The sequence below is a fragment of the Epinephelus lanceolatus genome, chromosome 3 (genome assembly GCF_041903045.1).
Source record: "Epinephelus lanceolatus isolate andai-2023 chromosome 3, ASM4190304v1, whole genome shotgun sequence".
Classification (NCBI taxonomy): domain Eukaryota; kingdom Metazoa; phylum Chordata; class Actinopteri; order Perciformes; family Serranidae; genus Epinephelus; species Epinephelus lanceolatus.
The window spans coordinates 43698385-43725945 of record NC_135736.1 but is presented as its reverse complement, the minus strand read 5'-3'; the positions used below and the strand labels follow the sequence as shown (position 1 = coordinate 43725945).

The following is a 27561-nucleotide window of genomic DNA, read 5'->3' as shown; positions in this document are numbered from 1 at the left end:
TCACAGTCATGGATTATGTGGGAAAATGGTCTTATTGATGTATGATTCATGCATAAGGATTAATTCATTACTAATTCCGTTAAATAAAGGAGCTGGTATGCATGCTGTTCTTGTCATCACCATCGAAGAGAGGTGTTGCAGTTTCATAAATTTCACTCACTTAAATATCAAGGAAAAAAGAAAAAAAAAATCTGTCAGATGTACTGACATAAAGCAATCAGGCCTACATGCTACGAATGTTTATTTGAGTCACAATCAGTCCTCTGCAAGCACCACCCCAAAATGTGAACTCCCCAAAAAGCCATGGCATAGTTTGCACACTGAGCTAATTAATTTCTATTCAAGTTTAAATTCTCTTCTAGCCAGGCTCATGAAAACAAGCATAAAACCACAAAAGGATATAAAATGTAACGCAAGATGCCAAGTCATAACCTAAAAACATTATCATCCATGGAAACTCATTAAAATGAGGAACATCAATACTGGCATCTTAACTACCCTCTAATAAATAACTTAATCAGACTAAATTGAGTTAATGGCACTGGAAATAAATGACTTAATGTTCTTTTGGCGTTCTCTCTATCAAAAGTCCAAAGTCAGATTTGCCATAAAGTTGATGAAGACTCATAACACTCTTGTTTTGCTGACTGGTCAGTCCAGATTGACCCGTCAACAATTTGTAAGAAGCAGTTGACTCAAGATTATTAAAAAAACAACAGCCCCATCCAACAGATGACACTAGCATCATCTGCAAAGCTTTGAATACTACAGTGTTTTGGTCTAGATGCCTTTTCTGCAGGTGAAAAACAAGGCAACATGAGTGTGTTTGCACTTCAACTAATTGGAGATGTTTTTACAGACCTGTTTGAGTTTGGAATTATTAAGTTTGATAGCTGTTGCCAACCATAGTGTGAAGTCCACCTAAGCAGTGGTCTCGAATTTTCCAGTAGCCTCTCATGCAGTCAGTAGTAAAACAAACCCACTTCCTTCCAATCAAACTCAAGAAACCAAACCTAAAGTGAAAACATTTTAACATAGGTATCAATCCAACCAACCATGGCCGTATGTGGGTTAGAGTTACAGATCTTGAATTTGAAAACATCTGTGAACAACTCCTTAACATAGGTGAAATAAAGATTTTGGGCCACCTTAAAGCTTGAGAAAGATCAATGAGAAAATGTATTGTACAGAAATCATCATCATACTCAACAACTCAATGGTCAGAATAAATTCCGGTGCACATCAACCACAGATGTTACATTTGTACATTATGTGGTAGATATGTTGAAACTTACCTCTCAGTAGTGATGTGGTTAAGGTGTGTTAAGGTTTAGGCACATAACCACAGGGTTATGATCAGGAAACAATCATGCTCCAATGCATGTAACAGACAGTACTTCACACGGTGTCCCAGAGCACCATCGAGCAACGCACCCAGGGTACCTTACACATCGTATCTGGATGTGGAAAGTCCATGACCAAATGTTGATATGTGACGAGATTAGAGTGAGAATATGTTGGATAAAAAAACAACAAAAAAACAGCTGTTATTTGTGCCACTATACCCGATGGAAACACAGTGACAGGTCAATAAAAAAACACCCTCATTTTGTGGCTGCAAAGCTGCTGGACACACAATGATGACTCACTTATTGTTGTTAATTTGGAAAAATATGGTACATTTTAACAGCATCTTAATTAGTCTTCTCGGTCAGACACACTGTATGATTTCATCTGACAGGACGGTTTTAAGAGGAAAATAAACATTGTCCTTTTGTGTGTGTATGTACCTATGGGTATGTATTTCCAATAAAGTGAGTCTGCACACACAACCTCTGGCTCATCCACATCTCCTTTAATAAGTTTGATACACAGACACACAGAGCCTAATGGACCACTACAGGCTCTTACATTCTGTACATTAGATGGTTGGATGTCAGAGTGGCTGTGTTGGCATGCGATGCCAGGCATAAGTGCATCTTAAGTTCAGCCATCAAATCCTATCACTCTGGAGGGAGAGAGCATTCATGGGTAAGAATCTGCAGCATTTCCTCCGTCTGCTTTGATGAGTATTTTTCTTTATATCTTTATGGATCCAGGGAGGTTTTTTTCAGATGGCCTGTCTCTCTTCCATACCATTTTTAGATGCATACATACTGGAAAGCTGTTCCTCTCCCGCTGGATGATGCTTCAGCAGAGTAACTTTCTCACTTCCCCCGGGCAGATTTTATGCAGCTGATCAGATTTTTTTTTATTTATTTATTTTTTTACAGACACCGTATTTTTCAGATTTACTCTCAAGATTAAAATTGCTGTATCTTTTTAAGAGACACAAAGTGTGTTCTCATGCTGCAGGAAGAGGTTATTGACACACACAGCTGCACCAGTATGATCCTCCAAACCACAGAGAAACCACAGGCTGTGTGTTCCTCTGAACAATCAGATTTGTGCTTCCAAAAGTGACGACTGACATCAGCGATAAGCCAGGCTATGCATGACAGCCAAAAGCTATGGCATGTGTCTACTGCAGGGGCCAGAAGCAGCTGAGAGAGAGACCGAAGAAAGGATAACGGAAGGGATGGTGGGAGAGATTAAATACATAAGAAGGCCAACAACAGAGAGAGGATTTGTAGTTTTTGTAGTTACGCAAATATGCATTGATGCAAACAAAATCAATAAGCACACAAAGGCACTCGGGCCCACAAACACTCAGAAACAAATTCCTCCTTCCAGTTGGTAATTGGCCAGCAAGATGGTGATGAGCACTTGTACTGGAGGAGGTTTTGTCCTAATTAGCTTGATAGCCAAATCAAACTGACACTTTACTCTGTAATAAGTGTGTGCCAGGCTCCCAAATATGTCTGAAAGCCCAATATGGAAACAAGAGACGGAAACAAAGACAGCCAAGGAGACAGCGAGCCCCTCACAAAACATACTGAGATCACTTTCGGCCCTATTGTGGCTCCATGATATTCCCTTTTTATAGCAACTGAGAAAACATTGCTGGAATGACAGCTGAAACCTTGAATTCTTTTCAGTGAAGAGCCAGATGGTAACTCTTGAAAGTCTTTATGCAGTCAGATACTTGTTTTCAACAGCACTTGTGTATTTTAGCTAATCTGCTTTTACAGATGTTTTGCAGCCTCCATTTTATGTAAATCAGTCGATGGAATTTGAATAGAAATTCACAAAGCAATGACAAGCAGCTGCATATAGAGTAAAAAAATACAATGAAATTAAAATATAAATTGCTCTTCAAACTGAGCATTGCTTTCCTGATACACTGATTTAACACACCATCCACAAACAGGAAAGGGGGTTTGGTTAACTCCCACTGCGCCTGCTGCTGCACATGCTGTGAGTTTAGTTAATTGGTTGATTTGTCTGCAGCAGGTGAAAGCACAGCTACTCATCGACACCAGAGAGAGTAGAACATAGCAGGAAAACCCCTGATCCAGATATATTTTTAGATTTGTTTACTCCTTGTCTCCACATACACACACATTTTTTTAACACTCTACGTTGTAGCACCTCATCCACACACAGAGTTTCAGATCACTACAGCAAGATTTTTGGAAACATCTTCAATAGTGCAGATTTTTCAAAACAATGGGTTCTTTGTATCTGTGTGGACGTTTAATGAAGCATTTGGGAAACAATGACGATTATCACTTTGATTTTTGGATGCTCATGATTGTTTTGTATGATGAGCATGTGCCTGAAACAGAAACAACACTTTCAATCAATCATTTATTTTTCTGATGTAATTATACACTCCTTGTAACTTGTGCACTGTAAGTCAGTCCTTTTTGCGTCTTCTTACATTGAGGGCTGCTGTTTTATAATTGTCCATGTGTCCAGATGGTTCTGGTTGTGGAAAGATTTAACTGTCAACAAATCTGACCCCAACTTGCGGACTTACCGGCAAACGGCAACTTCACCTTGTGGTCAGTCTATATTTATGAATCAGATTTTTCTTTTGATTTTACCATTACATCTTGGGCAGTGTGCCAACCCACTCAGCAGAATAAATGCTGGCATTGCACATTTCATGAAAACCATGGATATGTTACATTTGTACATTATGTCACAGATATGGTAAAGCTGTAGTCAATGTGTCGTTAGGTTTAGGCACAGAAACACTTGGTTGTGGTTACAAAAAGATCATGTTTCGACTTAAAATGCCTGCTTTTCGTGGCACTATTCCTGCAGGAAATGCAGCAATATCCCTGTAAAAATGTAGCACCATCCCAGGAGGAGGCGACACAGCAATATCTAGGTTTTTTAAAAAAACGCAAAACGTTTTTGGCACTATCCTGGGTGGAAACGCAGCAATGGGTCATTGAAAAACACCAGCATTTAGTGGCTAAAAAAGTCGCTGAAAGATGCAGCTATGTCTGTTTTCAGTGGTCTGCATCTTGGCAGCTGTCTCACTTAAGCCCCATTTCCACTTAACACTTTTGTTAGTGTACCTTTGGAAGCAAAAGCAACCCTTCAGGCATGGTACCTAGACTTGAACTCCATTTTTGCATTTCCACTGCAAGCAGTACCCTTAAATGTGGGCAGAGTTGTTATCATTCACTGCTCCATCTAGCACTCACTGTATTTCCCCCTTTATCAGTCTGCACCTCGTTTATTTTCTAAAGAATGGGATTGCACGCCGACATTTGTAGAACAAAATAGAAAAGGGTGCAGTGAGAGTCTCTCTTGATGGGATATGTATCATTAGTACCATCCAAAAGTGTTCACAGTGGAAACTGAAAAAAAATGTATCAAACTGAACTGAACCGTACCGTGCTGCTTTTTGGAAATTGGGCTTTAGGTGTCACGCCATCCAGCCTCCCCTCCACCTCCTGATGATAAAGTCAGCTCCTATGATACATCACTTAAATGTTGATGCACCAAAGGTTTGCAGAAATGTACACTGTTGACATTTTTTTTCTGGCGTCATGACTTGTTAAAGTAACCACCACTAAAGGAAAATAACTTACTTGTTATAGTAAAATAGTCAGAGGTCAAAGCTGCATTGCTGCCACAGTAATAAAATGAGAATTCACTTGCTGCCAGGATGCTAAATGGCTTCTTCTCCCCCCTGATTTTAATTCTACTGGCTCTCTTTGCAAGCTTACCTTTTTAAGTTATCCCCCCATCATTTTCTAAACTGCTTATTCTGTTAAGGGTTGTGGAACACATTTCCAAAGAGAACAATCATGAATACCTTAAGCAGTACTTCAGTAAGAAACAAGTCTGCATCACTGTTGTGCCTAGAATCAGAAAAGATGACTGTTCCTTTGAGGATTATTGCTGTAAACAAAAATAAGCAGAACTCAGCCACTTATGACGTGAAACAAAATTTCAAGACACCAGACACTAATTGGATATTATGTTGCGTGACTATGATTAAATGGGTTCTGACATTTTATTGGCTGCTAGATTATTGTTGTTAAAAAGGTAAGCTGTATCTGGTAAATCAGACAGGGTTGAATCCATGGAGGGGCGAGAGCACAGAATCAGGGGAAAAGATGAATCTATTCTTTATTAGTCACACTCTGTCTTTCACACAACTTGTCACCCAGTGTCTTGGGGAAAGCAAAAGTGTTTTCAGCGTCTGCCCTCTTTCTTTACAATACCAAATCCATCCACTACAACTGACATCGAACCTCAAACTCTGTCACCCCAACTCGTTCATCTTGCCCAATAATGAGACAGGCGAGCGCCGTCACGCACCAACCCCAGAGCCTCAGACCTTGATGGGAGAATTCCCATTGGTCCCTTTTTTTCTGCTGTCTTTGTTACAGCAGAACCCATCTCTCTGTCTTCATCCCAAGTGTATGTCATGTTCACCTTAATCAGATTTACAGTTAAATAAGAGCTGCAAATGGAGAAAATGATTGCCAAGTTGGTTCTGGCAATTTCCAAGAAAAGGCTGAAGAATCAAACAGCTCTTTCTTATCTCAACCTCTGTTATTACCTCTTCCCTCTAATTGTCTTCTCTTTCTGTGAAGCTAAACTTGGCCTTTGCATCTTTCTTTTTTACCAGCCTCATTTATGGTATATCTTGTTGTATCGCTCACTGCCCAAAGCTGTTGAATAGCTTATTTCTCCCTCTTACCAGATGCCAACCTCTTATGGAGCATTACTCTCATTTGTCCCTCTTTCAATCTCATTATCTCTCTCTGAGACTAATCTCTTGTACTTCTTGCACTTCTTTTTCCCCATCAGTGTCTTTCAGTGAATTCTATTGCTTACTTTTGTTCCAGATGCTTTTGATAACTTGTTTGTTTGTCTCTTCTTTGTCTTTCAAGGTTTTCGCCCTCCCTCTTTCTATTAGTTTGGTGTGATAGAGATGGCCCTGGTTAGTTGAGCGTTCAGGAGTCAATCTCGATCTGTTGAAGGGAGGCCACACCCCAGGAGATTAAGATAAAGGGGATGAGGAGTGTTTTTTTGGATGAAGCCATTCAAGGCCAGTGTTAGATGTTTTGCAATGGTATAGAGAAGAGATGACCGTTAAATAAGAGCACAGCTTAATCGCAGTGCCATCGATATGCTCTGAAATAACATTCCCAAAGTCGGAAACTGGACGCTAACATTTTCTGTTCACCTATGATTTAGCATTCAAAGAGTTCAACAAGCAGTCTTTTAAGAGTCACATTTTTCATATACTCAAAGATTCCACAATCCTGTGGGTCTTTACTGATCACTGGAGTGAACTGGATTATGGATACATGTTCAAAATGTTACCATTACATGATTTCTTTTTCTTCTTTTTTTCCATAGTTAACATTGCTTATTTAGCTGAAAAAGTGAAGTACTGAGAATGAGCAGACACAACTTGGAATGAGATTAGCTACCATTTTATGTTGTGTAGTATAAAGCCAAGGATTTGTGACTGAAACTATTCCTTTTTTTTAATTATTTTTGAGACTTATAGACAACATTTTGAAAGATGACAGACGAAGTGTGAGAGGGATGATAAATTACACGTAAGTGCCCTCGGACCTGGGGTATTTATGCATCATACATTAACCCAGGGGCCACTAGGGCCACAGCAGCACTAATCTGTTCTGACCAAGATAAATGGCTATCCAGGACTGAGCCAAGCAATGTTGCACTTGTCAACAGCTCAATACACTCTCTAGACACCTTTGGAGTTAAGGAATTTGTCGTTGTTTAACTTTTTTATTTTTGAAAAAAAAAGGTAGATAAAAGATAATTCTGTTTTTGGATTGAGACAACATGATTCTGTAAACAGTGTTAGATTCATTTAAAGTGTTAGCAGCACAATAAATAATGGTATCATCGGCATATAACGTTATCCTGATGGCAAAAGGGTTCATTGGTTAATAATGAATACAGAAGTGACCCCAGACAACCTTCTTGTAGAACTCCACAGACAAGGCAGCAATGCTGTAAAATAGCTAATATAAATGCTCTGTGAATGGGCTGTTTTTCAATAAAGTAGCACCAGACTGAGCAAAGCCATATTGTTGTACATTGTTTTTCCATTGTGTTCTTCTTTCAAGCTGACAACATTAACGTTCAAGAACAATGTAGATCTATTGTCTGGTGGATCAATATGACCAGCACTTATGGTGTCAGCTGTGGCTATTGCCTCTCACATATTTAATACAACATAGCAAATGGAAATATACACATTAGAGTGTTTTTCCAACCTTTGTGTAGAAAGGATATCTTTATTAAAATATACTGTAGCTGCTGCCACTTAGTAAGCTTTTGTAAAATGGGTATCTACCACCAAAGCACACCACCCAGTGCGTGGCACAAGATAACTCTGTGTTGTCCTTCTAATTTGGCTGATTTAGGCAGCTGGGAACACAGCCATTCATATCAAATAGCAGCATGAAAACCAGCTATCTGCTCTTCAGAGCGTTTTGTGGGTAAAAGGAGATGTTAATATCTGAAAGCCAGCAGTTACATGTGCTTGAAGAGCCAATTGTGACAAAATGAACAGCAGTCTTGGACTGATGCTTATACTCTGTTTATTTGACTGATATCAACACCTGAGCACTGTCACAGCGGAAATTATAGCATTAAGCACAGACAAGCCCTTAATGGTTATCGTAGGGACTGCAGAGAATCAAAACAAACCTGATCTTTTTCCCTTTAACTTGAGAGTCTTATCTGGCAGAATGTCAGGTGACCAGAACTGCACTTACATGTCATGAGTGTTATGACAGGGCTGGTAGTGTGAAATAAACAGATCAAATACAGAACTGTAGCAGGGATAAATTTACACATTGAAAATCAGCACAGTTTGAAGCGTGTGTCATTTGGAAATTTTAGCAATGTCGCAGTGAACAGTTTCAGTATAAGAAGTTTGCACATTACATTGACATTATTATCAGAATTCCATAGGACAGAACTCAAACTGACAAAAGTTGCTGTTGTGTATGTCAGCTCCCCGTCGCCACTGTCTGTCTTTTGTCTTTATTCACTGATGCAGCTTAGTTGTGATTTCAATGCCTGGTAATGAGCATCATTTGAGCTGCTGTCTGCTTATCACTCTGAGAATATTCATTACACTGGCATGAATATTCAACATCGTCCTCTATCCTTGGAGCACTTGGATTATTGATAGGCTGCTCATTGGGTTTTCTCTTTCTAGTGTGACAGCTTCATAACAGCCATACCTGAGCTCTCTGATAGAGGGGAGAGAACACAGCAAAGTGATTCAGTTTACTGAGGACTTGTGACGAAGTGTTGAGCAGGAAGATGTACTGTAGTCTGCGTGGAGGCTGTCTAGTTAAAAAGGTCACAGGTCCTGGTCCCTTTACAGCCATCACATGTCCGTCAGCACTGACCCTTTCTATGGTTTTGTTTTAAGATACTTTAAATGATTCCTCTATGAAGTAATTCACCAGTTGATTTTAATTTTAGCCCTGTTTTTGGTTGTGTAATTGATCCCCCTGAGGAGACATTTTTGCTGCAGTATTTAGCTCACAAGATAAATTATGAATCAGCCATGTGAAATGCCCTTTACGCAGTCTAATGATCCTTTATGAATATAAGAATTACCCTCATTCACTGTCGGTATGAATGAATTTGGAGTATTGTCCACCTGTTGCCGCAGGCGGTGTCTTTACTCAAGCCATTTGCTCATACTTTCAGTGGCTGGTAGACTTTGAAGATTTCATGCTAGCCAGATTAGATTTTAAACCTGTGACTGCTCCATCTATGATTCACTTTCAGAGCTCCGGGGCATATGAATGGAAGCTGTGTGTGTGTGAGTGAGTGTGTGTATGCTTGCGTGTGTGCATATGTGTGATCATGTGTGTGTGTGTGTGCAAGCTTATGCATAGGTGTGTGTGTGTGTGAGAGAGAGCGTGAGTATATATGTTTCTGTATTGATGTGAACGTAAACAAGATCATCTGTCATGCAGCTAACGTCTCGTTCTGTAGTGCACACAAGAGTGAATCATTGACATAGTAATGATGGTGCTTGGTGCGATAGCTTGGCTCTTGTATAAAGCGCATCCACTGAGAAATTCAGATCATACATCACTCGACGGGTACTCATCTCTGCCAAACACAGAGTCTGAGATTGCTATTTGTCCATAATACTGGAAAGCAAGATTGCTTCAAGACATTGTAAGTATATACTGTGGAAAATACATGCCTCGGACACGTAAATAGCAACACACATACATACAGAAAAAGATTTTCTAGACGCACACACCTAGTAGTAGTAGTAGTAGTAGTAGTAGTAGTAGTAGTAGTAGTAGTAGTAGTAGTAGTAGTAGTAGTAGTAGTAGTAGTAGTAGTAGTAGTAGTAGTAGTAGTAGTAGTAGTAGTAGTAGTAGCAGTAGTAGCAGTAGTAGTAGCAGTAGTAGTAGCAGTAGTAGTAGCAGCAGTAGTACTAGCAGTAGTGTGTGACTTACTTCTCAGGGAATCTAATATTTTCAGGTTGTGTTTTGTCGGGAGGGTTAGATTTAAATATAGATGGATGCTCTAATGTTCCATCGTCGGGTTTGCTCTCTTGGATCATCCTCATTTCAAAGAAAAGAGGAAATGATCTAGTTTGAGGGCTGTTTAATGGTGCCCTCCTATACACTAGAGAACAGTTCATATGTGACCACCTGAGTGCGCTTGGCAATGTAATCATAATCTGCCAGTTTGGACAAGCTAAGAAGAATAAACTTTGGAGGCATGTTATATACAATGAAACTGTTTCTAACAGTTTGGATAACAATAGGGTTCAGTGGTACTCAGGCATACAGAATATCTGTCAGAAGGATAAATACATGAAATTCTACTTTCTTTCAGGTGCATAAGTCCAGAAGGCAAAGCTTTTGATTGACTGGTCCATCTATGTCCTATACTTCACCGATGATCATGAGCTATAGGTAGTGACCAAAAGAATGAGATCACAGATGCAAGCGGCAAAAATTAGTTTCCTCTGAAGGGTGGCTGCGCTCAGCCTTAGAGATAGGGTAAGGAACTGTCATCTAGAGGGAGTTTGGAATGGAGTCGCTGCTCCTTTGCATCGAAAGGTGTCAGTTGAGGTGGTTCAGGCATCTGATCAGGATGCCTCCTGGGTGACTCCTGGTAGAGGTGTTTGGGGAACATCCAACTAATCCGCTGGAGGGATTACATATCTCGTCTGGCCTGGGAACACCTCAGGATCCCCCAGGAGGAGCTGGAAAGCTTTGCTGGAAAGAGGGGCGTCTGAAGTACTTTGCTCAGCTTCCTGCCCCTGAACCTGGCTTCAGATCAGTAGTTGAGGATGGATGGATGGATGGATGGATGGATGGATGGATGGATGGATGGATGGATGGATGGATGGATGGATGGATGGATATTAGTCCATATTAGTATGAATTAAAATAAAATAAATACATGGACAACAGAGCCAACCATTCACGAGTCTACAATGACTAAAACACATACAGACATTTGTTCTAGTGTTTCCAAAAACAAGAGAGATCCCTTGTGTGGTCTCATAATACCATTATAATAATTTTTTTGATCAGAGAATTGACACATACATTTGTACATAAATTATTTTTTCATCACAGCATGAATGGTGGGGACATTGCTAGTTACAAACATGACTTGAACTTGTCCATCATGAGAGTTTGAGCAAGGTAAATGCCACCTGAAGCTTTTTCATTTTTGCCTAAACTGCAGTTTAAACTGTGTTTATTGGAATACAGTAGGCTATAAAAAGGCTGTCTGAACATCACCTGTGCACATATGAAACTTCCGTGCTAGCCTATTAGCTTGTGCAAAGATTTTACAAAACTGGCATTGCACTCTATCATCATTACATAGATCATTCCCAGCCCAGTCTGACTCCCAACTCATCAAATACTTACTCAGTCCTTAGGCAGACACTGAGGCACAGAGGCACACTTAGTGACAATATGATATGCACCAGGCGGCAAATAGTTTCTGATGCTGTGGGCAACTACTGTAATATAAAAAGCAAGAACGTCCGCATATGGTGGGTGGGAGAGGAGATGGATGGATGGAAGAAAAAATTAGACTTTCACCTAGGAGCTTGCTGTTTGTCTCCATGTTAGTGACATAAGTCACGTGACACTACATTACGTTAGTAACAACTGTAGTTTTTTTAAGACAAACCATGATGTATGTAAACCTTACCATGTGCCTTTGTTGCCAACATGTTTTTACCTATGTTTTGTTTTACCTATGTTTTGTTTTACCTATGTTCAATCTTCATTTAAAAAAAAGCCTTTTTGAATTTAACAAGCACAAACCGTACATTTACTGTGAAAATGGATGTGTATTTTGAAAAGGCACTGAACATGTAACAAGCGGAATTCAGTCACGAACACTTTAGTCAATGAAAACTTTTTTGCCATTTCCAGTATTGTATTTGGCGGTATGGCTCTGTTCTGGGGCCTCTCTGCCTTTCCTAGGCCTACACAGAAAGCCTAAGGCAGAGGGAGCACTCTTCTCTGCCCTTCCACGCCCAATCAAGGAATGCCTGAGGCAGAGAGAGCAAACCTCCTTGCCCTTCCATGTGCCTACATGGAAAGCCTAAGCCAGGGAGAGCAGCAGTAAAACAGAACAGAGCACCATCAATGACAAACAGAAATGACATTGATAAGTCAGACACAACATGAAAAGGAGGAGCTGGGGTGGAGGCAGGTTGCAAAGCGGCTTGCAGAGGAAGCAGCAACAGTAGGCAGGCCGGAGCAGTTTAAATAGGGCCCCCTGAATGAGATCTGCCACATGGTTGCATTTAAAGGAATCATATGATCTATCAGCTGACTCATTCCATCAGTCAGCTGCTCCATCAGTTGATTGGACTGTTTGAGATCAGCTGATGTAGCTGGGAAGTGAGCTGAGCCTGACATCGTGTCCTGCCTGAACTAACACTATGCTCAGCAGTCAATGTAAGGTCCAAAACTGATGCAGGGGTGTGCCTAGTGCGTCATATATAGATGTGCAGGGCCACTGATCAAGTGTCAGAATTTGACAGGTTGAGAACCGTTTGATATCCCTAACGATGTGACCCAGATATCTTACATCACATTTAGCACTTGGTTTGCTATAAGAAAATTTTGCTTCTGATCTTTCTTGGTTTTAGTAATTATGATAACTCTCTTTATAGAGTTAAACTTCGTGTTATACTGCACACCATAACTTGAGCAGACTGAGCAGTTGCAGGTAGCCAGCACTGTAATTGCTGGTTTCTATTTGCCTTTTCATGGGCTTTGTGAAATAATCTTAAACATAAAATAATGGCAGCTTTATCGTTAAAGTGCCACCCTGGGAAACCACAGGAAAAGCACATTTGTAATTCAAATACGAGAAGCAATCAAAACTCTATCTCAGTGGGGAAGATATTGCACAGTTAACAGATTGGATACAGTTTACTGTAACATGAGTCAGTTTTAGTCTGACATGAAACCCTTATTTAATAACATCACGGAACCCATATGTGTTAAACATCATATGGAAACATAACTGATGAATTTTAGATATTAGTGTATACATTATGAATGATGCATATCCATGGACATAGGTCTTGCTATATGTATCTGAGAAATGCTGTTTTTATTTTGAATGCAACTGCAATATGTTTGTGTTAAGTCAGAGTTGCAGAATTTAAATAACACATTTGTCACAAATAGCCCTTTCAAATCCTCAGATCAATTATTTATTGCAAATTACCGTGACAAATACTCCTCATGTGCGTGGTTGTTGTAATGCTAAATTAGGACTAAAGGCTTGGAAAAAGATTAGCAGCATGGAAAGTAGAATTGCAAGAAATGTGTGTAAACTGTAAGAAAACAACATCAGTGTAGTCCTTGGCCTTGTGTGTCACATTGCTGCCTACTCAACCCTCAGCTCTGATATTTCAGTAATCACATGTGCGGTGGAAAACTCCCCCAGTGCTCTGACATTTCAATGACTGGTTTATACAGAGAAACCTCCATCCTCAGGCGATCCATGCAGCAGCCCCTCAGCTCGTCTGTCCTGGAATACAAACTCACACTGAGATGTGCACACACTCGCTCTCTTGCACACACACTTGACCTCTTGATGGAAAATTGATACAAAAAGTAAAAGTGCATATAAAGCCACAAGGCATTTCATTGCATAGAACACATACTGATGGGTGCAAAACAGCCGTAATCATGAACAAATCATGCACAGACACACACAGTTGTCTTTTTATCATACCAACCACACGTAAACATGCAGTGATGAAGGTGTATTTTCACACTCATCTTATGCAAATACATACAGTGCACAAAACACACTCGTATGCAACTGCATGCACAAAATCAGTTGGCAAGTATCTAAAAAAAACAACAATCAATTCAGAATCACAACAATTAGGCAACTCAGCCAATCAGTTATTTGCATCTGTTTCCAGTCTATATTTCCTGGAAACAAATGCAGCCACATTGCAAATATAACCAACATATCCCAAAATGTATTCTCATAGAATGGTTCGTATGATAGCCTATACATGCACAATAGTTCATATAATAACCTATGAATAAGCACCACATGACTGACGTTATGTCCTTAACTTACAGTCATGTAATCAATATAAAGTTACGGGGGTTATGTTCAGACAAGTCAAGTTACTGTGGTTAGGTTTAGGACAAGAAACATGGTGAGGACGTACCTTAAAATGACTCAAAGTTCACATGGTTCTGCACACGCCACTTAAGAGGGAAGTCCCAGGTGTAAAAAATGGAGCCTGGTTTATTGTGACCCATCCACCACCCCAGCGTGCCTCCATACAAGGTCACTTGGGACTGCTTCCTTGTTTACTCCTGTCACCACACTGGTCACATGACCGCAGATCACATGGGATATGTACGACTGGGTGCATTTATTTTTAAAGGAAAACATATGAAAACATATGTGAGAGCAGCCTGAACCTCGACACAGGATATCCTTAGAAATTACTCTTAATGATAACTTCTACTCTGTAGGTAGCCTGAAATCAAGCTGAACAACACTGACAGGAAAAATATATTGGAAGCCAAAGTAATAATTTTTGGCTTTAAGTTATTTTTGAGGAGTCCATTTTCAGTTGTTGTTGGAAGTTGTGGATTCAACCCAGTTGATGTGATAAATACGAGCTGAGTACATACTGTAGCAGAAATTACTGGGAATATTTTTTCAGTCTTGGAACTATTAAGAAAAACCCTTCACTAAATAAAATCACTCCATTAGATTGTTTCTTCACACCAAATGTTTGGATTCATGGCCTAACTTTCTATTATAAGTACACATTATACACCTTTTATTTTCTGGCCAATAATGAAAGAGCAAAGATTCAATCTAAACGAAATGTAGAGAAATAAGTACATTGAAATGGCAAATCACTGTGTTCTGTATTCACCTCCATCTTCGATCTGGGTTCACTACTGAAGCTCTTGCGGCTTCAGAAGAAGAACGATGACATCACCTTTTTAGTCTCTGTTTTGGCATCACATTATCCAACCAAGCCAGTGAATATTACAAAATTACAAGCCATTTGTTGTTCGCTCAGCCATTTTGCTGTCATTTTAAAAGTTCTCGTGACTACTGATTGATTGAATTTGCACAAATTATCGAAATTGCAATATTCCACATTCCTGGAACGTTTGCAGTTCCCGTTCAGCTTATCAGAATTACAGTAAATCCACACACACAACCCCCCCATACCCCTCAGCCTGTATCTCAACATATTAATGATGACCAGGGTTAGTAATGTAATGCTTAGAGATAAATCAATACTCTCCAAACACTTAGGCGCATACAGAGAACTCATAAAAACATTCATTGCTCATCACAGATACATTGCCTCACACACACACAGACATTTTCATTCTGAGATTGGTCTCACTAACAGTATGGTGCATGTAAACAGCTTGAGAACCTGGATTTTTGCATTACTTTGAGCAATTGTGTTCATATATTACCATCAGCTCATTTCACTGTGATGCAGGGAGTGTAAATGTTTTTCAGATCAGCTCAGATATAGAGACCTCATACTGTCTCGTGTGTGGGTGCAGAGGTTCAGCATGAGTTTCTTGTTTGCTATTTTTGGCATAAGATGAGATCCAAAGTTGTCAGCTCATTTTTGTTCTTTAGATTAAGATCATAATCAACAATTATCATCAGTCAAACCCACTTGTTTTTAGCTAGCTTTGAGACAGGATAATTAGGGATGTCCTGATTAGGTTTTATTTTTTCTTTCATCCTCATCTGAGTCATCTAATATTGAGTGTTCTTTAATAAAGGATGGTTTTCCAAATTATTATTTTCATTTTATTATACAGCTGTCTGGCTTATCTCAAAGTAGGTCTTTATTAAAATTAGTAAAATATGCAAATGAAGTGGCACAAATGAGGCAAATAGTGCGATTTGGCATCATACACTCACAATAGTTGAGAAATCTGCACTTCAATGACCTATTTGCGTTGCGATGGCCAATCAGCATTGAGATCCTCTGGGGACGTATGACGCCGGTGACATACTGGCAGAGGTTCATTCATCAATTCAGTGATTTCACATATGATGAGTTATTCATGCATATGAAGTGAGTCAACACAAAATATTTCCGCCTTCACGGAAGGTGTGAACACAACATGAGTAGTCAGATGTGTGAAAACTTTCAGCGCTTGCCTCAAATGGAAAAGTGACAATGTAATACTGCAAAGCTTTACAACCTAATATCCTGTTGTACCTGGAGGTCTGTGGTGAAAACTAAATTTACTTTACGGACTATTTTGACTTGCAAAAATTTTAGCTTTCGAATTGATTTGATTGATCGATTGCCTTGACTACAAAGCTACAGTTGGTAATTTTAATAAAAAATAACCTTCTTTATGAATGAAAACCACCAATCAGAGCCAAAGGGGCTGTAGTGTAGTATCAAACACTACTTGTGCATACGCTTCGCTGCCAACAACAGCATACATAGCAAAGACATGTACAATAGAAGACCTCTGAAAGTGAAAGCAAGGTTTTTTCGCTGGTCTCCCCCTGTTGTCTTGTCTTTGCTGTTTACGCTGCTGTTGGCAAAAACGGATGAGCAATTTTCTCATTGGCTGAGAAACAACCAGCAGCATTGTATTTGCAAAGCTCCTCCTGAAGCCGTGCACGTAAGAAGTAAAGAAGAAGAAGAAGTGAAGAAGAAGAGTGAAGCCGAGTATCACTGAGTGAAAATGTGAGTGGGGGAGGGGGCTGTGCTGCGTATGCATGAGCAGGGAATGACCCTGCACATTATATACATACACAACTCTGCTCAACTCTGCTTTCATTTCGGTTATTTATTGTGCATGATTTCTGAAAGCTTACAGACAAAATGGAGCAGTGCCATTCGAGATCATGGAGGCAGTGTAGCGTAGTTCAACCGAGATACGACCGTATGAGACATTGTAGAAGACATTGATAAACTGCAGAAAGAGATCATTTGGTAATATAGTGAAAAGAATTCTCTAGTCATCCAGCCTCATAGACCACCACCATCTACAATGCTGCCTCTGTTAAAAGGTGCATTACTGTGACCACCTGTGTGGCGGCTGCTGGTCTTTCAAACAGGGAAAGCTCACTTTAAGTTTACATCATAAAATTTGTCATATTGTAGCGAGGCAGTAGCTTATAAAAGGAACATTTAATTGAAACAGTTTTTCAACCACACTGATGCCATAGAACCACAGCAAAACACACCTCAGAGATTTTCAGATGGGTTTAACGGTGAAAATGAGCTATATGGCTTATGGAAATAAAGAACTCCGGACGGCACTCTGTCAGAAGACTCCACTCGCAAATATCTGCATGGGACTGAGCTCGAAATGCGACGATGCCAGTGTGTATTTCCAAAGCTCTGTCAGTCACAAAGGGGTTCAGCCTTTTAGACAATTCCTCCAATCATCATGCATACACCGAGCGTCCTCTCCCGCCTACCGCTCCATCAGGTCCCAGGGAAGCTGAGCCTCCCTTGAAGTGACGATTTTGTCGTATTTATCCAACGAGCGTCTCGCTTTGCTGCGTGAAAAAAACCTGCTCAGCGCTGTCTCATAGGAATGCTTGGAGGCTCCGCGTCCACTGTGCTGACATGAGAATGTATGACAGGGAGGTCGCGTTTGAAAACTGGTGATAAACAGCTGACGTTTGAACATCATAGTCATGATGTGAAACGCATCCTAGCGCACGTTTAACGCAATGTAAATTCTTATTTTAATGTAAATTCAATAGTGCATATTTGACCATTTCTTCTATGAAATTTTAGGGGGAGTTCAGCCTCCCTTGTTGTCTCAGAGCAGTCGCCCCTGGAGGGCAACATTCGAAGGGGATGTTTCTATTTTCGTATGTGAAAATGTATAAATGTGCTCTTAGAGACTCCAAAATCTGATTTATTGATTGGTTCGTTCAGGTGCGGTGGATTCTTGCAAATGCCGATGGGAGGAGCTAGAAGAACATGACTTTTTCTTTTTATCACATTTTATCTGTCTCATGTACTACTGTCAGGATGTAGTGATAGTTAAAGCAAATACCATAAAGTTATTTCTGTTTCAAAGTTATGTACTGTAGCTTGAAATCTTTTGAATAAATGTAAAAGGTTTAGACAAGGTCAAATTAAGTACTATGCAGCTTAATATTCTACACAGAGCTTCCTTAGTTTACATATTTGCATGCACACAAACACATTCAGTAATACATATACTCTCACACACCCTGTTTATGCTGGTATATATCTTGCATACACAAATACAATTAAGACACAGAATGTTTACTTGCAGTACATCCTCACATGCTGCCTTATTTAAAAGTGTCTTACATGAGAGAATTGTCTTATGTTATAGCACAAAGCAAACCTTGGAGGGAGAGGGGAGGCAGAGAGGGGGAAAGTAAGAAGTACAAGACAACAGAAAATAGGTTTAATACATGTGGAAGAAAAGAGATGAAGGAAAGAAGAATCAGGCAAAGCAGTGTTAGTCAGAGGTCAAGGATAAATGCATGACGAAAGGGACATGCAAGAGATGTAAAGAAAAAAAAACAAAAGGTAGAAGAGAGGTGTCAGGGTGAGTAATCTTCAGGGCCACTTTACAGCTTCTCAGCTCCACTTGTTTGCTGTCATCTCCTTCTGTCGCTCAGCCTCTGTCTCCATCATTCCTTCCTCACACCCACACTGTCTCCTGTCTCTCCACTGGCCTGTCTTATGTCCTTTTCCTTTTAGAGACAGCTCCTTATTGTTGCGTCTGACATCTCTCAGACCACAGCAGCTGTCCCTGCATGTGTTTGAGCATGAGAGAGCCAGGGACAGATTTTTTTTAAATTTGATTTTAAAAATGACTATCTAATATAAATTCTGAGCAACAGCACCGGAGAAGGCAAAATAGATTTTCTCTTGATAGGAAAGATATGTCCACACCACACATGGGGAGTGTACGTACATTCACTATCAATAAAACCGTCCACATACCCACGCGCAGATAACAAACCCATCAAACATCAAACAGTCAACCGGAAGCTCAGAGCCAACAGTTCATCTCCTCCAATTCCCCACCCAACCATGAAGGTCTTCAGGTTATCTGTCAGTTTATAATATGCATGTTCCATCCTGAGCTGAGCAGCCAGCAGCCGCCTCATCCTTATGACAACATCTGTCCACCCCTGACCCCCTATCTGTTTATGATCTATTAGCTGTTGGTAGTGGGCATTTAATCAATTATGACCAAGTCCTGTCTTTTGGAGGCAAAGTGAAAAATGTTACAAAGGGATTCCTCCTGAAGTCTAACAGCAGCAGTGTAGCCCAGAAAAGTCTCCTGACCTTCTAACCAGGGACAGCGGACAAATAAAGGAGCCGATCTGTGAAAAGAATGGGCAATCCTGCAACGCTCGAGTCCAGGTGTGATGCAGATGTGGTCTGTGACTAGAGCTATCAAACATTTCAGGGTGCCCTCGTGGGCCAGGGATTTTAAGAGACCAATCACAAACTGCAACGTCCATTTGGATCGGACCATTGGCTTTTTCTTGCACGTCATTCCCCATCTTTCTCTCTTCTCATTTCTTGTCATTTGTCTTCTGCTGACACACGTGCATAGACATAGAATACCATCAACTAAAAAGTAGTATAGTGTGTGCCAACTGACCCTTTGCTAAGTCCCACCCTCAAACACTGACTGGCCAATTATAATGTAGTATCAGCCGTCATTTTCCAGGGTCTGACAAGGGTCTATACGTCTGGGCTCCATAGACTCACCTGCAATTGTTTTGGATTTTTTTTTTTCATTTTCAAGCTGGTTTTGTGGATTTCGAGGTGGTCATGGTTTTGCATTGTGCCAGGGGCATGTGTAAATGATTACCCAGAGAGGTTGGAAGTAGGTATAAGTCAGATGGTAAACCTTATATATTTTGTATTAAGTAATGTTAGCACTTCTATGCTTTGACAGTGAGGCTACCGAGGTTATATTCCCCCACTCCCAAATGGATCCCTTACAGACTCGTTGACTCAAGCCCTATGCCCTTACAAACCTAGGACCAATTTTTCATTTTCAATTTTTCCCTTTAGAACTTGTCTTGGCCCTTCCCCTCTTAACCTGACAGAGAACTGGGACACCACTTCCCCTCACGTGAACACGCAAAACCAAGGGGAAGGGCCAAGACAAGGGCTAAGGGGAAGAAATGGACTTGGTTCTAGGTCTGTAAGGGCTTAGGGCTTGAGTCAACGAGTCTGTAAGGGATCCATTTGGGATTGGGGGACTGAGTGTAAACGCGTGCTGCTTTTTATTTTTAATGACTGTAACACTAAAGACATACCCTGGTTTACAAGAACAGTGTTGCTCCTTAACTTCACTGTCTTCTGTCTTGATTGCCAGGTGATGTGGTGGTTCACTGTTTATTGTGATCTGTAGGCCCTTCTTTATTCTTCTCTCTCTTTCATTTTGATAATATTTCTTCTTTCTTCTGTTTCAGACTTGAAACACAAAAGACCACCAACTAAGAACAATCTGAGGCCAACCATTAGAAGCCCATTGGATCCACACATTGGTCAGAAAGGTACTAAAGAGCAAGACAATGTAGGGAAATGTGAACATTTTGTGATCCGAGGTCCAAGGTGATCAATTTTGCTTGAGCTCAAGTTATATTGAATGCAGTTTACTTGGCTGAGACAATTTTCTGCATTGCTGTATCATTTTATGTATAATCCTTTTCTGAAGGACAAATCTGCCTTTTAATGGGTACCTCCATAAAGGGACCACTGGCATGATTAAGAAGAAAGTTGAGGGCTAGAACCTTCAGTCCACCTTGACTTTTTCCTCCCTGTCAAAGGGCTTTGGTGTGATGTCTTACTCAGTGAGACTTACTGCAACTATGATGCAACTGCTTCTTTTCAGCAGAGCTGAACTAGCCTGGTAAAATAAGGAGTCCATCTACCTCCTGACACATAAATGGGAAAATGTAGTCTTGGTCATCATCCCATTGGTCAACCAGAGCACGATTCTCCACAAAAACTTGAGTAGTGCAGGCAGGGAGTCACAGACCTCATCAACAATCTTTTAGTGGCATCCCGGAGGATGTGAAATGGGTGGGGCCCCTTAGCCTGTCAAATAACAACCAGCATCACACTGGCAGAGGACAGAGTTACAGTCTTCAGGAAACTGTTGTAAAGCAGTGGTTCTTCAAAGATCCCCACCCAGAGATTAATATTGGATGCATGTGTGGCCTCCAGAGTGTACAAGGCCTGAGAAGCATACTGATGAAGTAGTATAAGCCCTGTATGGTCTGCCTCATGTGACAGTGCATTTGTTCTTTCATTCCTGGATGGTCAGCTTTCTAAAGGAATAGTGGAGCTGTATCCAGCCAGCACAGAACACATATGTACAGCAACATTTGGGTTGCCCAGACCTGATTTAAAGTCCATCCAGCATGCTGTCTTAAAGCTCAGTGTCCTCTCTCTGACACTGGATAGGATTGGGTATTGGTTAGAGTACTGATTGCAAATCCTGCTTACTGAAGCAGAACCTGGCTCCTAAATACTCCTTCCATTTATACCAGGTTTGGGCTACATTCAACAGATGCAAATACTAATGGCATGAATGACCATTCTGTAATTATTTGCTTGTCTCCCTTTCATATCTTGACCAAGTATCCTCTATTCTGTCGATAATTTGGCAACACCTCACTGGTGGAAAACCATCAGATTTCTTTTAAATGTCATGTGGGATGATCAGTAAAAAGCTATCATGAGCTAACTGGATGAATGCATACATGCCACACTCTCTACTGCTGCACTAACAAGTCTCCCTGGATGAAGAGAAGAGGCAAGAAAGGAGTGCAAATTGTACCTGTGTGCTAAAGTTTGCAAGAAAAGGCAAAGCAAGAGAGCTGCACTGCAATGTGAGTGTAACAGACAAGAGGACAGAGAGCTGAGTGCGTCCAGGCAGACCATGCAGGAAAGGGTGAATGAGTTTTTGGAGATGGATTTCGCATGGGGTGGAGGAGTGAAAAAACGGACAGGAATCCAAAACATGTCAGACACAACAAAGACCCGAAAAAACAAGGGTGGCTGTTGTTTGAAAGCATAGCAGCTCAGCTACTGATGGCCGAACGGGAGGAGAGATAAAAGAAGAAGACAGAGAAGAAGCAATCTTGTTGCCAAGAAAAAGGGATGAAAGTTTTTATGAGGAGCCATGGAGAAAAGAGAGAAATTTAGAAAGAAGAGGAGGAACAGCAGAACAGAGGAGGTGTCACGAATCTCAGGGCAGAGAAAGTGAGGGAAGAGGCTTTCATGGAAGCTGTAGAGGAATGAAAGGAAGAGAAGAGAAGGCGTAGTGAATCACAGGGTCAAGATGTGAGGAGAGAGGGAGGTGCTAGAGGAGTGAAAAAAGGAAGATGGAGGAGAGGTAGAGTCACCTTAATCGAGGCGGAGAATAAAAAAAGAGACGTTTTTAAAGACTCAAAGAAAAAGAAGAGAGGAGGAGAAAAAGAAGTCATGAATTGTGAGACTAAGTTGCTGACAGGGGGGTAATTATGGAAGCTGTAGAGGAATGAAAGAAAAAAGCAAAAAGGGGAAGTGAGGAAGTCTTCAGGCTAAGATGAAGGATGCTGCAGAGAAACACCAAAAATGGGAAAGGAGGAATTGTAATTCTTGAGGCCACGATGAAGAACAGTGGGGTGTTTATGGAAAAGATACAGAGGAATAAAGAGAGAAAACCTGAAGTGACCTAAAATGAACCAAAAGCACTAGAACCTGCTCCCACACCACTTAGATTTAAGGTTTCACCACTGCTCTTAAAGTTCAGTCAATTTCAATTGACCTTGTTCCCAGGAGACCATTCAGTGTGCATCCTACAAGCTAACAACTGGCCTTGACCTTCCCTCGGAGCAACCTGATGTGGGCAACAAGCTCATTCACTGTGTCAGAGTTCCAAGAGCTGTTCAACACCACCACCACAGTCTTGATTTCAGCACTGTGGAATGTCAGGAGTTAGGTTGGGCTAACTGGTTTGTGAAAACCTGGATGAGAGACAAATGTACTTGCTAGATACCTGGTGTGCACTGGTGATATAAACCTGTGCCTACTGTACTGTGCTGCATCCCTCCATATATGCATATTGCTTATAATGTAAGGAACAGAGAACACATTATGCACTCGTGTCAAGAGGCTATTAGAGAAACTGAAAACCTGTTAGCCGATCTAGGTTTTTGGGGGGTTTTCTTGATTCTTCAAAGGTTTTAAATTTGTATTATGATATTTTGTACAACCACTCATGCAATAATTTTGGGATGTGTCAGGATTTTATTGATTGCCCAACTTTGCTCTAGTGCCACCATGAGGTTGACATTTGTGGTTTTATGGAAAATGTCCCAACAACTATTGGATGGATTGCCCTAAAAACTGGAAGAGACAAATTGGAAACATACGTTATGTTGCCCTCAGGACAAATTGTAATTGTTGCCATCATCAGCTCAAATTTTGTTTAATAACATGATTCATGGCAAAATACCTTGGTTTATATCAAAATACCTGCAAAAATGATATTCCCATCGCCTCAGCTGCACCTTCTGTTTCACACTACTACATGTTAGCACTCTGACATACTAAACTCAGATGTCAGTCGTGGTAAACATGCTGAACATCAGCATTTAAGCATCGTCAATGTGAGCATATTAACATTCAGCTCAAAGCGCTGTGTCTGTCAGCATGCTAAGTACAGCCTTAGGGTCCATACATATGCTGTGTTTTTTGAGCCCTCTAATTCATTGCTTTTAAAGGAGAAGTCTGGTATTTTGCACTTTGAGCCCCATTTCTGGGTTGTTTATGATGAAATAGAGTGGCTAAGAGGTTAAGAGAATTTGGCTTTCCCCTGCCTGGCTTAACACTGCTGCCTATGGCCATGTGTGAACCTGTCCTAAAACCACTTTAAACATTCATTTTCAAAGCCATGAAACTCATCAAGTGGTCAGTGGTGTTTGTTGATGTTCTGACATAAAAATCGTAGCAAACTGTGGTTTCCGTGATGATTTATTTGACATTTTGTCTAATCCATTGGTTTTCTATAGAAGCCTCATTGTCCTCAAGCCTCATTGGTAGTATTCCACCACCAAAAACGGAGAGGGGGTTGTTTACGACAAGGTTGTAGTCATTGTAGTCTTTTAGCTCACTGAAAGTGTCGTCTCGACAGTGCTGTGTGCGCTCCTGGAGGAAGAACGAGAACGAACAAAAAAGTTTTGTAATAAGTTTAAACAACTGCACGATGGATTACTCGCTTGTAAACAACCTCCGCAGTACGATGCCTTTGAACACAACGCCAGCCTTCTTCTTCTGCTTCTTCTCTGTGTCCCATTACATTGCAATGGTTTCCTGCCGGTTGGCGACACCCACGTAAAGGAGCATTATGGCCATCAAGTGCACTGGAGTGTATAACGCTCAAACGATCAAGTGGAAGTTTACACACGGGTGTGAGGCAGCTGAAAAAATAGTTCCACAATTGAGATGAATAGAGAAAACACAGATGGAAACCACAGTTTGCTACGATTCGACATCAACGAAGAGTGAGTTTCATGGCTTTGAAAACGAATGTTTAGGGTGGTTTTAGGACAGGTTCACACATGGCCATAAGCAGCAGTGTTAAGCCAGGCAGGGGAAAGACAAAAGGCCCGTTTCCACTGAAGAAGTTCCTGGTACTATTTTGGGGGGCAGGAACTTTACAGGAACGTCCTCTTGCTTGGCCCTCTCAACCGCCGTGTCTCCACTGAGAGAGCGGAGTAGGAGGAAGGTTCCTGTAAAGTTATGGGCTCTGGATGTGACGTAATCGTTGCGCAACCATTTTGACCGGGGCAACGCGGCAAAGAAACAAACAAAGAAGAACAACAACAAAGACTCCTTTTAAAAATGCGATTCCTCATCTGCTGAGTTTTAAAAATGCCGGCTATTTTGTCGCTTTCTGTTGACATCACATCCCGCCTTGAGTATATCCAATCAGCACCAAGTAAACCCCAAGCCCCACCCAGGAGTTTTTCGGGGCTGTTCTGAGTACCTACTCTGAGGCAGGGACTTGTTTAGCTCCTGTGAAAGTTCCGGAACTCTGTCCTTCAGGGGTGGTTCCTGCGGTGGAGACACGGACCAACAGCCCCGGCCCCATAAAATTACCCCAAAGCTCCTGCGGTGGAAACGGCCTAAATTCTCTGAAAATGAGCAATCGTCACTATTTTGGTCTTAACCACTCTATTTCATCAAACAACCCAGAAATGGGGCTCAAAGTGCAAAATAATGGACTTCTCCTTTAATGTAGATGCACGGCAGGCACACTCAAAACGGCAGAGTGACACCGTTGCATGATTGCGTTCCCGAGTACCTATCTTTCAGGACAGCATCACTGCTTCCTGAGAAACAGAGGTGAACTGCATGTCATGTGGACCAGCCAATCACAGCTGACAGACATCTTTCCTTTCTTCCATGAATATCAGTCTGTGATAAGTATGGAGAGGAATTTGATCATTTTAGTGCATAGCTGCCAGAGCTTTACATCTCGTCCATGGACAATAGGCCTACACACGAACGGCGCCTAAAAATAGATCAACTCTGCACTCAGGATTTCAGGTAAATAGGCGATGATATGGTGCTTGCTTTAGCACAGCACAAGAGTAGTGCCCAGCCTTCGACTTCACATTTACCAGGTGGTTAAAGACGCATCATTTGTACGGCCCCTTCCTGAGCTACTAGCATTTTGGATGTACTCTTTAAAGCATTCAAATACCTCCCAGTGGCTAGAGGTCTCAGGTTACATCACACATTGACAGATTTCTGTGCGATCATAGATGGTGAGTAGATTAAACAGTGGAGTAGTTGAAATACAGATCAAATCTACTTCATTAAAAAGTTTGACTTTATTTTTCTTACCATTAAATTTCCCTTACTATTACATTTCCTCTTGCCTTTCATATTTTCGCTGCTCATCTTTTGTTTCATCACTTTCATTGGCAATGTTCAAACACACATAGTGTCATTTTGCCAGCAGCTTTAATTATTTTGGCTTCCAAACCCGTCTCAAAGTCATTTCCAGTTAGCTTTACAAGTTTAAATTAGGCTTCCTGAAACCTGAACATGCCATGCTTGTCTGTCTCTCTCTCCACCATTCTCTCCTGCAGTCACTTCCCCAGTTAAATTAACTTCAGTTCAAAGCTGCTACATTGGCATGGGATAAAGAATACATAATGTTGTAAGGGTCTGCAATCGCTAAAATAACAGAGCATGAGAATTCTCTTTCTCTGACCTGTCAATAAGCACAGCCTCTAGTCAAATGTGGCCTGTGTCATATCATCACAGTGGGGCCTTGACTTGAGCAGTGCAGTGGTGCTTAATTCAGTTTTCTATGCACATCACATCCCAACAATGGATACACAGTCTCCTACAACCTTCAGGTTATGAATCAGTAAATCAAAGCTTGTCCACTTCCACATTATTCACTGAACCTTGTGGGCATTCCTTTCCTTTTGCAGCACGCACCTAAATCCCTGCAACACCCAAGTTCATTGTACTGCTATTTCCTGATGTAATTTGCCATAAGCACAAATGAATGGAACAAATGGTTTGTAGATCTTGCAAGATAGGGCTGCACCTGCATTCATTAGTGCTGCAAGTAACAACAAAATAATTAAGAGAAGTCATAGGATTTATCTGCACAAGGTCTGAAGGGATCATCAAAGCAGATGGGCACAACCAGGGCTAAGCAAATGGTGACAAGAAATCATTAAACTGCTCAGTTTAATAGACACCCGGTGCATCTGGTATTTAAACCAGTGATTTGCACAGCAGACATTCCTCCTGTTTTAATCAGTGGAACATACAATTTCTATAAAAGTCAAACAGGTCAATCCAGACACTGATGGTTGTGTTTTTCACAGTAATGAGCAGACAAACAAAGACACATGTAAACACAGTGTCAGTCATGCTATGCCCAAAAAGATGTCATCATGTTGCTTTCTATTATGGATGTGACCATCTGGGAGAGGGGTGCTTTTTTTTTTTCATGACATTTCAATGAAATGAGAAGCACACGAATGCCATATCCAGCCTGTTCTCATTACCAACTTGCCAAATACGGCCACTTTGTCAGTGATCTTGGCGTGAGATGATGCCACACAGAGGCACTTTTCGTGGCTTTATGGTATCCACCAGACTGTGGCAATTGTTGACGCAGCAGGCAACAACTGAACTTGTCAAATGCCGCTGCTTTGTTAGTGGATGTCAACGTGAGAGATGCCAACACTAAAAGGAAAATAACATCAACATTTTGCCACATTTAGCTTCAAACAATGTTTAAAAAAGTGTTGTGAATTTTTTAACGTCACCTTTTACCACATTTACAGCAATATTTGTTAACTTAGAAATATATGAAATAGTTAAATCTAAATATTAAATGTGGCACCTAAATGTTAAATGTTCAATCTAAATATTAAATCTAAATATTAAATCTAAATCTAAATCTAAATTTTAAATATAAATATTAAATCTAAATCTAAATGTTAAATCTAAATGTTCTGAGTGAAACTAAATATTTAGCTAATATGCAAATTCACACTGCCGGTCACCAGAAGTACCAAAATAAA

General features: G+C 40.7%; 1 protein-coding gene across 1 annotated transcript in view; it reads left to right on the top strand.

Annotated features, from left to right (window-relative positions):
* Positions 1-27561, top strand: part of LOC117255903 (protein phosphatase 1 regulatory subunit 29-like) — an 88059-nt gene that overhangs the window by 36564 nt on the left and 23934 nt on the right. The window contains exon 2 of the mRNA XM_033625143.2: positions 20422-20505. The gene's annotated coding sequence lies outside the window, so the exon portion shown is untranslated. The remainder of the gene's footprint in view (positions 1-20421; positions 20506-27561) is intronic.